The sequence below is a fragment of the Rhinoderma darwinii genome, chromosome 7 (assembly GCF_050947455.1).
Source record: "Rhinoderma darwinii isolate aRhiDar2 chromosome 7, aRhiDar2.hap1, whole genome shotgun sequence".
NCBI classification, from domain to species: Eukaryota; Metazoa; Chordata; class Amphibia; order Anura; family Rhinodermatidae; genus Rhinoderma; species Rhinoderma darwinii.
Window position 1 is genome coordinate 86249593 of NC_134693.1, and position 15607 is coordinate 86265199.

Below are 15607 nucleotides of genomic sequence, written 5' to 3' on the forward strand. Positions count from 1 at the left end.
CCTTAAGGTCCCGTCCAAGAAGTTTGCTCCCCGGTTTATTGGGCCGTATAAGGTCATTGAAGTCCTCAATCCTGTCTCCTTCCGACTGGAGTTGCCTCCATCTTTTCGAATACACGACGTGTTTCATGCCTCCCTCCTTAAACGCTGCTCCCCGTCCTTGGCTTCCTTGAGGAAACCTCCTGTTCCCGTTCTCACCCCTGAGGGGGTGGAATTCGAGGTGGTCAAGATTGTGGACAGCAAGATGGTCCAAGGCTCCCTCCAGTACCTGGTCCATTGGAGAGGATACGGGCTTGAGGAGAGGACTTGGGTACCCGCCCGGGATGTTCACGCTGGGGTATTGGTCAGGAAGTTCCACCTTCGTTTCCCCAATAAACCAGGTCCACTTAGAAAGGGTCTGGTGGCCCCTCATAAAAGTGGGGGTACTGTAAAGGATCTGCCAGGCACAACTTCTGTATATACGCCCATAGGCAATCAGACTGCACCTGAGTCTATGTCTCTGAGACTGACTCCAGCTTCCACCACTCAGGCTGGCAGGCTTAGGAGTGGGAGAGCCTATCGCAGCCTGGCCAGACTCAGCTAGCTCCCGCCCTCTGTCTATTTATACCTGCCTTTCCTGTTCCTCCTTTGCTTGTGATTCTTCTCGTGTGGTTTCCTGGCCCAGCTGCAGCTTCTGACTATTTGATCCTGCTCCATACTGACCCTGGCTTACTGACTACTGTCCTGCTCTGCGTTTGGTACCTCGTACACTCCTGGTTTGACTCGGCTCGTTCACTTCTCTTGTTGCTCGCGGTGTTGCCGTGGGCAACTGCCCCATTTCCCTTTGCTTTGTGTACCATTGTCTGTTTGTCTCGTGCACTTACTGAGCGTAGGGACCGCCGCCCAGTTGTACCCCGTCGCCTAGGGCGGGTCGTTGCAAGTAGGCAGGGACAGAGTGGCGGGTAGATTAGGGCTCACTTGTCCGTTTCCCTACACCTATCACTACATAAAGTTGATATATTCTTATATATTCTGACTACAAGCTCTATTTTTTCTTCGGTATGGTTCAATAATCATGGAGCAGTCTATATGGTAAAATATGGGGGGAAGTTGGTTTCCTAAACTTCACCTAGCCTGTAATAATTATGCGTTTGGAGTCTATCTATTTGTAATATCTAAATAACGGAGGGAGGTAGAATTTTTTTTTAAATTGCCCCAGGGTTTGTTCAGCCCTCCCCATTACATGCTGCACTCAGCTGCACATGTATGGGGAGGTGAAAGGTTCTCTTTAATGACAATTACATACTGGTACGTTGGATGTCGTTAAGGGGTTAACCTGCATTCAGTGTACTTTTTTCTTAGAGGACTAATTCCATAAAACACAATTTTTCTGTCCAGTTTTTGGTAATCGGTGAAAAGTGGTTTCACTGTACATAATCATGTCACATAAACTATGTCAGAGTAGCCTGGGTTTGGGACAGTTAAAGATACTCTAAGGCTGGGTTCACATGACCTATTTTCAGGCGTAAACGAGGGGTATTATGCCTCGATTTACGCCTGAAAATACGGCTACAATACGTCGGCAAACATATGGCCATTCATTTGAATGGGTTTGCCGACGTACAGTGCCGACGACCAGTAATCTATGCGTCGTCGTTTGACAGCTGTCAAACGACGACGTGTAAAATGACTGCCTCGTCAAAGAAGTGCAGGACACGTCTTTGCAACGTAATTTGAGCCGTTTTTCATTGAAGTCAATGAAGAACAGCTCAAGATTACGGGCATCAAAGACGCCTCGCAAACTGCGGGGAGCTTTTACGTCTGAAACGACGCAGCTGTTTTCTCCTGAAAACAGTCTGTCTTTTCAGACGTAAAAGCCAGTTCTCGTGTGCACATACCCTAACAATCCAGCGTTGGACTCCAAATCAGGATATCAATGCATCGAGAAAGAACACACACAGACAAGTGCTTCAGTATCTCATGTGGTATTCTCTGAAGAACCACTCCCCATTCGGTTTATTTATACAGGACAAGATGCCAAAGAGAGATAACATACAAAAGCCAATAGTAGACACACACGAGTACAAGTATAGCTTCATTGAAGGAATGGAGTCATGAATTAATTAATGTTTTTATTTAATGAAATTTTTTATTTACTTTATTTATTTTTTTCACATAAAATGATTTTTTTATTAACACTTTTTTACACTACTGGGGCCTGCCATGTTTTATTTCATCTGTGTATATGTCTCCTAACGACACATACGCAGATGAAATATGACAGCTACAGGGCATAGGACATAACGAATGGGAACCGTTCGTTACATCCTGCGGTTCTGCCGTCTCGCTCTGTACTGCGCATGAGCAGTTCAGAGCGACCCAGCATAGAAGCTGGTTTGTAGTGGGAAAGCCGGCACCATTTTGGTGAAGACCGACTGCAGGTAAGGTGTGTGTGTGTGCGTGCGGTGGGTTTGTTTGTGCGTGTGTGGCGGGGGGTTTGTTTGTGTGTGGGGGGATTTGTGTGTCGGGGGCACTCGTCCTCCCTTGGACAGCTAAATAAAAGATAAAAACAAAATAAAATACAAATATAAAAAAATTATACTCCCCTCTCCGCACCTCTTCTCCCCTCCGACTCCCTCAACACTTCAGTGCGGCTCATACAACGTAATGACTCCAGGCAGCGTCGGGACGTTTTACGCAATAAAAATAAATTTTATTCACCCATGTGACGTTTCAGCTCAATAGAGCCTTTCCCAAGCAAGAAAGGCTCTGAGGAGCTGAAACGTTGCACGGGTGAATAAAAGTTCCTTTTTATTGGATGTGCTGCCTGAATCTCCTTGTTGTTGCCATTGAGTCGGACGGTTGGATCCAGTCCTGCTGGGCTCTGGACTCCCATTTATCCATATCTTTTCTGGTGCTGTAAAACTTTATTTGCATTGGGATGTTGTCCTGCGTCGCATTTCGGGCCCTGGCGCTGCTCAATGTCAGGACTTTGTATGAGTCACGCTAAAAGGATTGGAGAGAAGAGGAGCACTGAGGTGAGTATAAGTGTTTTTATTTTTTAGGCGATGTGGGGGAATATATAATACATGGCCGTGGTCGTTGCCCCACAATTGCGGCATATGACCACGGTCATTACGATACAATTGCGGCGCATGGCCTGGCCGATGGGAGTGACACATTTATTGAGAGGCTTTCGCCTCTCAATAAATGTGTCACACTTTACTCCAACTCTTCTTTTTATTTTTAAATAGTTTTATAATATTTTTAACAAAATATGAAACATCTACATAATCAATGTAGTTAGGCACGCAGGCCCTTCAGAACAAAATACACAGAACAATGTGCATTACACATAATACAAAAAAACAGTTGTGCAGTTTGCTGAAAACCCTAGGGTCTTCCCCATCCCCCTCAACTCTTCTTTCTATTAAGGCTGGCGTTTGAAATGACAGTCTTAATAGATTGCCCCCCAAATGTTTAGAATTTATGGCAGAACTTCTTTTCTACTACTACTCATTGAGCAAGATTTATTGACTGGCATTTGATATGCCAGACTTAGCTATCGGCTCCTCTGTGGTAAGATGCAACAAATTTATTAATGGATGCACGCCTTTTACGAAATCCGTTGTGTCATCTCGCTGGCTATGCCATTTCACCATAATTGTGGCGCAAAGACCTGCAGCATTCACCCTCCCCCAATCGGACATATAATAAAACAAATTATACTCATCTTACCGATCCTCCCCTCCGAGCCCCCTCTGCTTGATCCGGCTCATACTAGGTCCTGATCAGTGGCGTAACTACCGCTTTAGCAGCCATAGTGGCTGCTATGGGGCCCGTGGCATGAGGGGGCCTATGCGCAGATGCTATTGAACACTATGACAGAGCAGGGAAGGTATCTCCCTGCTCTGCCATAGGCTACTGTAATATTGGCGTAGCTCTAGAGGTCGCATTGGTCGCAAATTGCGACTTGGCCTCTAAGCCTGGGGGGCCCGCAGCGCCCCCGTAGCCACACAGCGCTAACCGTGCTGGTCCCACTTCCTGAATGCTCTAGCAAGGAGCTGACAGCTCCTTGCACCAGCATTCACTCGGCTGTGAGCGACTCGGCGCAGGCAGGAGTGATGTTGTGATGTCATCGCACCTATCTGCACCAAGTCACTCACAACACAGACTGGAGGAGAAGAATCCTCTACCCGTCGTGGAAATGAAGATAGGTAATTAATTATGTTATTTTTCTATTAGGCAGTATAGGGCATTATACTGGGTAGGGTATACTGATATGGTGGCTGCTATAGGAGCATTTTACTATATGAGGGGTATTATACTGTATGGGCGCCATTATTCTGTGGGGACCGCTATGGATGACATTATACCGTGGGGACAGCTATGGATGGCATTATACTGTGGGGACAGCAATGGGGGAATTATACTGTGGGGGCAGCTATGGGGATTTTATATTTTGGGGGCAGCTATGGGGGCATAATATTGTGGGGGCAGCTATGGGGGGCATTATATTGTGGAGCAGCTATTGGGGCCATTATATTGTGTGGGGGCAACTATGGGGGCATTATATTTTGTGGGGGCAGCTATGGGGAGCATTATACTGTGTGGGGGCATTATACTGTGGGGACAGCTGAGGGTGACATTATACTGAGGGGGCATTATACTGTGTGGGGCATTATACTGTGGGGCAGCTATGGGGGCATTATGCTGCATGGGGCATTATACTGTGGGGGCTGCTATGGGGACAATATACTGTGGGGCAGCTATGGGAGGCATTATACTGTGTGGGGGCAGATATGAAGAGCATTGTACTGTGCGGGGGCAGCTATGGGGGGCATTATACAGTGTGAGAGCAGCTATGGAGAGCATTATACTGTGGGGCAACTATGGGGAGCATTATACTGAATGGGGGAAGCTATAGGGAGCAATATAATGTATGGGGCAGCTATGGGGGTATTATGCTGCATGGGGGAAGGTTTGGGGCATTATGCTGTATGGGGGCATATGTGTGGGCATTAAACTGCATGGGGGCATCTGTGTGGGCAATATACTTTATGGGGGGCACCCAAGGTCAAAAGTTTGCTATGGTGCCCAGTGTTTCCTAGTTACGCCCCTGCTCCTGATGCCGAGTAGTGTCAGGGCTTTTTATGTGACATAGCACTCAACGTCATCAGTGCTGTGTCACATACAATCTCCAGGCACCGGCCGGCGTGAGTATGTTTTATGAGCCGTACAATGTTGAGGGAGGCTGAGGGGAGAATAGAAGCAGTTAAGTGAGAATATATATATTTTTTAATACTATTTAATAAATTGTCCGAAAAATAGGGTTGGGTTAGTCCGATAGGGGGGCAAGTTCCAGTGTCCGGCATGGGTCTCTATCTTGATACGCCCCACAGAGTAAAATCTACGTCAGCTGGGAGCTAGCATAGATTTCCAATATAATTTAAACCAGTTCTCTGGTGTAAATTATAATAAATGTGTTGGCCTGCTGTGGCCCCGTCCCCTTTTGTGAAGCCATGCCCCCTTTTCAAAAAAGGTAATAGATCCATGGAACAGTTTTTCGGCAGCTGTTGTGGGGAAACATAGATAAAGCATTCAAAAATTCTTGGGACAGTCAGAATACAAAGTGCATCGCAGTTTGCTGCGTTGGACCTGCGTAGCCGCAGATCTGTCAGACTTCCCATACTGAACCCTGTCGACCGAGAGCATGAGAACTGGACCATGGAGTACTTAACCCATTCGCAACATTTGTCTTCAGTATAAGACAATGAAAGCTAGTGCTTTTCGCAAAATGTAGTATACTGAACCTGCGGGTATGTTACTGCTGACACCCTCCTATAATGGCAGGGACCATAGCTATATCCGATCCCTGCCATTAACCCCTTAGATTCCGCAATCAAAGGCAACTGCGGCATCTAAGTGGTTTGTAGCCAATCGCCATCCCCTCAACGCGATCGCAGGGGTGCCGATGGCTGCTATGGCAACCGGAGGCCTAACAATGCCCTCCTGGTCTCCCAATTATGGAAGCCTAGTAGGCCCCTGCCTGGAGACAGAGCCTAATAGGCTTTCTGTCAGTGTAAGAAGTTCTAATGCGTTGAACTACATAGGTAGTGCAATGTATCAGAATAGCAATCAGACAGTTGGACCTTCAAGTGCTCAAGTGGGACTAAGCTAAAAATAAGTGAAAAAAAAAATAAAAGTTTCAAGTAATAAAATAAAAAAAATCATCCTTTTCGCCTTAATTCATTTATTATTGGGAAAAAAACGAATAGCTGCGTCTGTAACGGCCTGACCTATAAAAATATTATGTTATTTATCCCGTGCGGAGAATGAGGTAAAAAAACAACTAAAAAACAAAGCCAAAACTGCAGTTTTTTGGTTACCTTGCCTTCCAAAAATGTAAATAAAAAGTGATCGAAAATTTCCATGTATCCAAAAATGGTACCAATAAAAACTACAGCTCGTCTCTCTCAAAAAAAGCCCTTAAACAGCTCCGTCCAAAAAAAATTACGTTAAAAAGGCTCTGTCACCAGATTTTGCAACCCCTATCTCCTATTGCAGCAGATCGGCGCTGCAATGTAGATAAGAGTAACGTTTTTGTTTTTTTTAAAACGAGCATTTTTGGCCAAGTTATGACCATTTTTATATTTATGCAAATGAGGCTTTCTAAAGTACAACTGGGCGTGTTTAAAGTTAAAGTACAACTGGGCGTGTATTGTGTGTGTACATCTGGGTGTGTTTACTTGTTTTACTAGCTGGGCGTTGTGAATAGAACTGTATGATGCTGACGAATCAGCATCATCCACTTCTCTTCACAACGCCCAGCTTCTGGCAGTTCAGACACACAGCGTGTTCTCGAGAGATCACGCTGTGACGTCACTCACTTCCTGCCCCAGGTCCTGCATCGTGTCGGACGAGCGAGGACGCATCGGCACCAGAGGCTACAGTTGATTCTGCAGCAGCATCAGCGTTTGCAGGTAAGTAGCTACATCGACTTACCTGCAAACGCCGATGCTGCTGCAGAATCAACTGTAGCCTCTGGTGCCGATGCGTCGTCGCTCGTCCGACACGATGCAGGACCTGGGGCAGGAAGTGAGTGATGTCACAGCGTGATCTCTCGAGAACACGCTGTGTGTCTGAACTGCCAGAAGCTGGGCGTTGTGAAGAGAAGTGGATGATGCTGATTCGTCAGCATCATACAGTTCTATTCACAACGCCCAGCTAGTAAAAGATGTAAAAACGCCAAGATGTTACACACAATACACGCCCAGTTGTACTTTAACTTTAAACACGCCCAGTTGTACTTTAGAAAGCCTCATTTGCATAAATATAAAAATGGTCATAACTTGGCCAAAAATGCTAGTTTAAAAAAAACAAACAAAAAACTTTACTCTTATCTACATCGCAGCGCCGATCTGCTGCAATAGGAGATAGGGGTTGCAAAATCTGGTGACAGAGCCTCTTTAAGGTTCTCAGAACATGGCAACAGAAAATAGGTAATTTTATATATATATAAAAAAAAAATAATTGTGCAAAAATCTGTAAAACATAAAAAACTATATAAATTTGGTATCGCCGGAATCGTACTGACTCACAGAATAAAGTTAACATGTCATTTATGACACATGGGGAATGCTGTATAGAGAAAAACAAATACTATGCAAGAATTGCTGTTTTTTTTGCTCGTCACCTTGCCTCCCAAAAAATTGGTTAAAAAGTGATCAAAAAGTCGCAATTACCCCAAAATGGTACCAATAAAAACTACAGCTTGTCCAGCAAAAAAAACAAGCCCATCACAACTCCATAGATGAAAAAGCAAAAACTTTATGTCTCTCAGAATATGGTGACCCAAAAACATTTTTTAGTGTGTAAAAGTAAAAAATATAAAAGCTATATAAATTTGGTATTGCCATAATCGTACTGACCCGCAGAACAAAGTTAACATGTAATTTTCTACAGAACAGTGAACACTGTATTAAAAAAAACGAAAAAGAAACTATGCTGGAATTGCTTTTTTTTATCACTTTGTCTTCAAAAAAATGGAATAAAAAGTGATCAAAATGTCGCATGTACCCCAAAATATTACCAATAAAAACTACAGCTCGTCCCGCAAAAAACAGCCCTCATACCACTACATCTGTGAAAAAAGAAAATAAGTTATGACTCCCATTAGTCAGGAAAGAAAAAATATGCAGATGTTCAGGCCCGACGGGAACATGTCTTCTGTTTAAAAAAGGCGATTATCAAGGCCCTAATATTTGGGAATCAGAAAGGGGTGGACTCAAACATATCTGCTGTAAGCGACGGTGCCAGTATTATACCAGGAAAACACTTTCACAGCAAAATTCCCCAAACTGCAAAGGTGTGGAGTGTGGACCAAAAGGGGGATAAGAAAGGACACCATTTATCAGTGTGACACTGGCCTGTGCATAAAGGACTGCTTTTACCCCATTATTATACCACCTGATTATGTCTTGATGTAGTCTGCCCAGCTTACATATGTCCCCACATTCCAAACTGAAATACCAGTAAAACCCCAAACAATACTAGCAAGCAAAATCTACGCTCTAAAAGACAAATGGCGCTCCCTCCCTTCTGAGACCTACACTGTGCCCAAACAGCAGTTTAGTTCCACATATATGGAATCGTCATACCCGGGAGAACCCTTTTAACATTTTTTGGGGTGTGTGGCTCCAGTGGCACAATATATTTGCATGGCATATCTGGGGAAAAAAAATTCAATTTTTACATTGCACCATCAAAATGCTCACCACACCCCTTAGTAAATGCCTTGAGGGGTGTCGTTTCCTAAATGTGGTCAATTCTCAGGGTTTCTTTTTTATTATTTCACATCAGAGTCTCTGCAATTGTGAAACAATACTTTGTAAAGTGCCAAATTAGGCCTCAAGTTTGCATGAGCCCTACTCATGAGCCCTGTCGTATGTCCGACCAAAATATTAGGGCCACATGTAGAGTTTTTCTAAAACCTGGGAAACACAGCATATTAATCAAAGAGTTGTCTTTTCATGGTGGCACAAGCACCACATATTGGACACTGAATTGGCATATCTATGGAAAAATTGCCATTTCACTCTGTAACATCCACTGCACACTAATTTCTGGAAAACACATGTGGGGTTAACATGCTCACTACCCCCTTAGGTGAATGCCTTGAGGGGTTTAGTTTCCAAAATGGGGTCACCTTTGGGGGGCTTCCACTGTTTTAGTCCCACAGGGCCTTTGCAAATGCGACATGGCACCCAGAAACCAATCCAGCAAAATCTGCACTCCAAAAGCCAAATGGCGCTCCTTTACTTCTGAGCCGTGCCGTGTGCCGAAACAGCAGTTTATGATCACATATGGGGTATTGTGGTACGTGGAAGTAATTGCTTTTCACATTTTATTGGTGCTTTTTCTCCTTTATTCCACTTGAAAATGAAAAATTGTTATCTTAAACTACATCTTATTGGAAAAAAATGTAATTTCTCATTTTCATGGCCCAATTCTAACAAATTCATCAAAAACATGTGGAGTCAAAATGCTCACTATACCCCTAGATGTATTCCTTGTTGGGTGTAGTTACCCAAATAGAGTCACTTCTCTGTGGTCTCCACTGTACTGGTACTTTAGGGGCTTTGCAAATGCGACATGGCACCCAGAAACCAATCCAGCCAAATCTACACTCCAAAAGCCAAATAGTGCTCCTTCCCTTCTGAGCCCTGCGTTGTGCCCAAACAGTAGTTTATGACCAAATATGGGGAATTTCCTTACTCTGGAGAAGTTGCTTTAAAAATGTTGTGGTTCATTTGTTGAGAAAATGAAACATTTTGAGTTAAAGCTACGTCTTATTGGAAAAAAAATTTAACTGCCCAATTCTGATCAACTCTTTAAAACACCTGTGGGGTCAAAATGCTCACTACACCCCTAGATTAATTTCTCAAGGTGTGTAGTTTCCCAATTGGAGTAACTTTTGGGGAGTTTCCACTGTACTAGTAACTTAGGGGGTTTGCAACGTAGGTAGTGTAATGTATTCCAGCAGCGATCAGTGCTGCAGGTTGAAGACAAAAAGTGTAACAAGTAAAAAAAGTTAATAAAAATGTTTTATAAAAGTGTAAAAATGAAAGTTTTAAGTTAAAAAAACAAACACTGTTTTTTTTCCCTATAATTAGGCTTTTATTATAGGAAAAAATGAAAACATAACAAAAAAAATACACATATTTGGTATCACCGCGTTCGTAACAACACAAACTATAAAACTGTACTGTTATTTATCCCACACGGTGAACACCGCAAAAAAAACCATGAAAAACAATGCCAGAATCGCTATTTTTTGGTTACCACCCCTCCCAAAATATAGAATAAAAGTGATCAAAAAGTTTATTTTACCCCAAAATAGTACCAATAAAAACTACAACCCATTCCGCAAAAAACAAGCCCTTACACAGCAGTTATGGCTCTCAGAATATTGTGACACAAAAAATGAATTATTTTATAAAAAAGTGATTTTATTGCGCAAACGCTGCAAAACACTAAAAAAAAACGATATACATATGGTATCGCCATAATTGTATCGACCCACAGAATTAAGTAAAATGTCATTTATAGTGCACGGTGAAAGCCGTAAGAAATAAAGAATTTAAAATGGCCAAATCGCTGTTTTTTGGTGGTTAGCTCTAAAAAAATTTTTATAAAAAGTAATAAAAAGAAGAGGTATATACCAGAAAATTGGACCAATAAAACCTGCAGCTCGCCCCGCCGAAAATAAGCGCTCACACCGCTCAATCAACCAAAAAAATAAAAAAGTTATGGCCCTCAGAATATGGTGATTCAAAACAATAATGTTTTTATAACAAATAGTTTTTTCTTTGTAAAAGTAGTAAATGATAAAAAAATATATAAATCTGGCATCACCGTAATCGTATTGAGCTGCACAGTCAAGTTAAAGAGGCTCTGTCACCACATTATAAGTGCCCTATCTCCTACATAAGGAGATGGGCGCTATAATGTAGGTGACAGCAGTGCTTTTTATTTAAAAAAACGATCTATTTTCACCACTTTATTAGCGATTTTAGATTTATGCTAATGAGTTTCTCAATGGACAACTGGGTGTGTTTTACTATTGACCAAGTGGGCGTTGTACAGAGGAGAGTATGACGCTGACCAATCAGCGTCATACACTTCTCTCCATTCATTTAGTCAGCGCATAGGGATCCTTTTAGATTACTATGTGCTGTCTTATACTAACACATTAACAATACTGAAGTGTTTAGACAGTGAATAGACATTCCACGGGATGTTTATTCACAATCTCTGCACTTCGTTATTGTTTCTGTGGTAGTTACAGCAGAGCAAGCGTAATCCCCCGAGATTACGCTGTAAATGACAGGTTTCAGCGAGATTACGCTTGCTCTGCTGTAACTACCATAGAAACAGTAATGGAGTGCAGAGATTGTGAATAGACATCCCGTGGAATGTCTAATCACTGTCTAAACTCTTCAGTATTGTTAATGTGTTAGTATAAGACAGTACATACTGATCTAAAAGGATCCCTATGTGCTGACTAAATGAATGGGGAGGAGTGCATGACGTTGATTGGTCAGCGTCATACACTCCTCTGTACAACACCCACTTGGTCAATAGTAAAACACGCCCAGTTGTCCATTGAGAAACTCATTAGCATAAATCTAAAATCGCTAATAAAGTGGTGAAAATAGCTACTTTTTTTTAAATAAAAAGCACTGCTGTCACCTACATTATAGCGCCCATCTCCTTATGTACGAGATAGGGCACTTATAATGTGGTGACAGAGTCTCTTTAAGTTGTCGTTTTTACTGCACGGTTAAAGCCATAAAAACGAAACCCAAAAAACTATGGAGCAATCACAGTTTTTTCCAATTTCAGCCGGCAAAGATTTTTCTTTTCCGTTTCCCAGTATGTCATGTGGTACTTTATGGTGTCAATAGAAACTACAACCCCTCCCGTAAAAAAATAAGCCCTCACACCACTCTATGACTGAAAAAATAAAAAAGTTATGGCTCTTGGAAGCTGGGGAGTGAAAAACTAAAATGAAAAAGCAAAATAATGGATCTGTCCTGAAAGGGTTAATTCATTTCTAATTTTAAAAAAACATTTATTACCACATATGGGGTATTACCGTACTTGCTTTACAAATGTTGGGGTGCTTTTTTTCTTTTATCCCTTGTGAAAATGAAAAAAAAATCAACATTTTATTGGACAAAAATGTTGATATTCATTTTCACGGCCCAATTCCACTAAATTCTGCAAAAAACGTGTGTGATCAAACTGCTAACTACCCCTAGAAAAATTCATTGATGGGTGTAGTTTTCAAAATGGGTTCACTTTTACGGTGTTTCTACTGTTTTGGTCCCTCCAGTGCATTGCAAACGCGACATGGCACCGAAAACCATTCCAGCAAAATCTGCGCTCCAAAATCCAAATGAATCACCGTCCTTTCTGAGCCCTGCCATGGTTCTAAACAGCAGTTTATTACCACATATGGGGTATTGCCGTAATCGGGGGAAGATGCTTTACAAATTTTAGTGTGCCTTTTATTTTTTGTTCCTTGGAAAAAAGTAAAAAGGTCTATGTTTTTTCAGAACAAAAGTAGATTTTTATTTTCACAAACAAATTCCAATAAACTTAGCAAAAACCTGTGTGGTCAAAATGCTACCAATACCCCTAGATAAATTCCTTGAGGGGTGTAGTTTCCAAAATCGGGTCACTTTTGGGGGATTTCCACTGTTTTGGCACCACAAGAATTCTTCAAACCTGACATGGTGTCTAAAATATATTATAAAAAAAAAAGGAGGCCCTAAAATACATTAGGTGCTCTTTGATTATGAGGCCGGTGTTTCAGTCCAGTAGCATACTAGGGCCACATGTGGGATATTTCTAAAAACTGCAGAATCTGGGCAATAAATATTGAGTTGCACTTTTCTGGTAAAACCTTCTGTGTTACTGAAATAATTGTATTACAAATGAATTTTGGCAAAAAAATAATTGTAAATTTCTCCTCCATTTTGCTTTATTTCCTGTGAAAGCCTAAAGTGTTAAGAAACTTTGTAAATGCTGTATTGAATACTTTGAGGGGTGAAGTTTTTAAATGGGATGATTTATGAGGACTTCCTAATATATAAGGCCCTCAAAGCCACTTCAGAACTGAACTGGTCCCTGAAAAAATGGGCTTTTGAAATTTTCTCGAAAATGTGAGATATTGCTGCTAAAGTTCTAAGCCTTGTAACGTCCTAGAAAAATAAAAGGACGTTCACAAAACCATGCCAATCTAAAGTAAATATATGGGAAATGTTAACTAGTAACTATTCTGTGTGCTTTTACAAGCAATGTGTCGCTAGAAATGTTTTTTTTTCTTTTTTAGTTAAACAGTTAGTGTATACATGATTAGACATTGTTATAATTTCTTTTAATTTTTTCACAAGTCAGGAAATATTATAAATTAGATTCTAATTTATAACATTTCCCTGTGCTGGTCACTAGAGGGAGCAATTCCCAAAATTGCAGCATTTGCATGTGGTAAAGCAACCACATTGCTTTATGCTGCAAATTTGGTGTAGACACACACTCTCTAGTGAGCTCACAGAATCCCCCCTCCTGAAGGGTATGTTCACACGAGGTCATTACGTCCGTAATTGATGGACATATTTCGGCCGCAAGTACCGGACCGAACACAGTGCAGGGAGCCGGGCTCCTAGCATCATTGTTAAGTACGACGCTAGGAGTCCCTGCCTCGCTGCCGGACAACTGTCCCGTACTGAAAACATGATTACAGTACGGGACAGTTGTCCGGCAGCGAGGCAGGGACTCCTAGTGTCGTACATAACTATGATGCTAGGAGCCCGGCTCCCTGCACTGTGTTCGGTCCGGTACTTGCGGCCGAAATACGTCCGTCAATTACGGACGTAATGACCTCGTGTGAGCATACCCTAATCCTGGCTAGTGCCAGGAGAAAGGAGGGGATTGAATGTTCAAGCCTCCTACACTGTGCCGCCATTTTTTGAGCGAATACACAGTGTAGTAGGCTTACATACAGTGGTAATCACACACTAAAACACGAACATACACAGACATAACTTACCTGCCCCTGCCGCCGCCGCTCCCTCCGGTCCGTACGCTCCGTCTGCTCCCTCCACTCCTAGTGCTTGCTTCTAATCACATGTCCGGAAGCCGCGACCGGAAGTAGTCATCTTACTGTCCGGCCGCGGCTTCCGATCCACAAGAAAATGGCGCCGGATGTCGCTCGGCCGAAGACCTTCCATTTGGACTGTGGACATGCGCCATTCCCACACAGACAGCGTACAGCATAGTGAATGGAACGGCTCCCGTTCGCATTCTCTATGGGGCTGTATGTGCCGTATTCCATGTCTGTATGTGTCGTTAATCTCTCACACATATATATTCAGCATGACTTGGATTTTATTCATTGAAATCTCTGCTTAAGTCAGTTAGGTCCAATCATGTTACATGGTACATCATAGATGGAGGGGGGTTGTATGCAGAGGGCTCACAGGATGGACCTGCTCCGTACGCTGCAGGTGACAGCTATAATACTCTAACGACCCAGATCAGAGAACTCCAATCCCGCCTGTTTAACCATTTCACTGATATGGTCAATAGCGACCGCTGTATCTAAGCCATTAGAAAGTGGGGGCAGTCCCCTCCTACAGTCCATCAGCAATGGCACGTTTGCGGGGCACCGATGGTTGTCATGGCAGTCTAAGGCAGGGGCGTAGCTAGGGGGGGGCAGGCGGGGCACGTGCCCCGGGCGCAGTTCAGAGGGGGGCGCCGGCGCCCCCTCCTCCTGCACTATAATTGTACCTGTGTCGCAAGGACACAGGTACAATTAGAAGCAATGAATGACTGGGCACGTTCCGTGCCCGGCCATTCAGCGCCTCTCCACGAATGAAGCGACTGGTACCTTTAGTACCAGTGACGCTTCCGTCGATGAAAGGCGCTGACTGACTGGCAAGGAAAGTCATCCTGCCCAGCCAATCAGCGCCTTTCATAGACGCTGTGTTCAACCCCCTCGAGACCTGCGCAGAAGAGAGCAGGTCTCCATGGCTGCCGGACGGCGTGGGAGCGGGAATAAGGTAAGTTTGAATATTTTATTATTTTTTTTAAATTGTAATTTAAGTGTGTGGCTGTATCTGCGGGGGAGGGGGGGACTATATCTACAGGGGAGCTATATCTACAGGGGTGGGCTATATACAGGGGGACTATATCTACAGGGGGGCTATATACTGGGGGACTATATCTACAGGGGGGCTATATCTACAAGGGGTGGGCTATATACAGGAGGACTATATCTACAGGGGGTGGGCTATATACAGGTGGACTATATCTACAAGGGGCTATATACTGGGGTGGGCTATCTACAGAGGGACCATATCTACAGGGGGTGGGCGATATACAGGTGGACTATATATACAGGGGGACTATATCTACAGGGGGGCTATATACTGGGGTGGGCTATCTATGGAGCACCATATACAGGGGTGGGCTATAGCTACAGGGGGGCTATATAGTACATAGCCCACCCCTGTAGATATAGCCCACCCCTGTAGATATAGCCCACCCCTGTAGATATAGC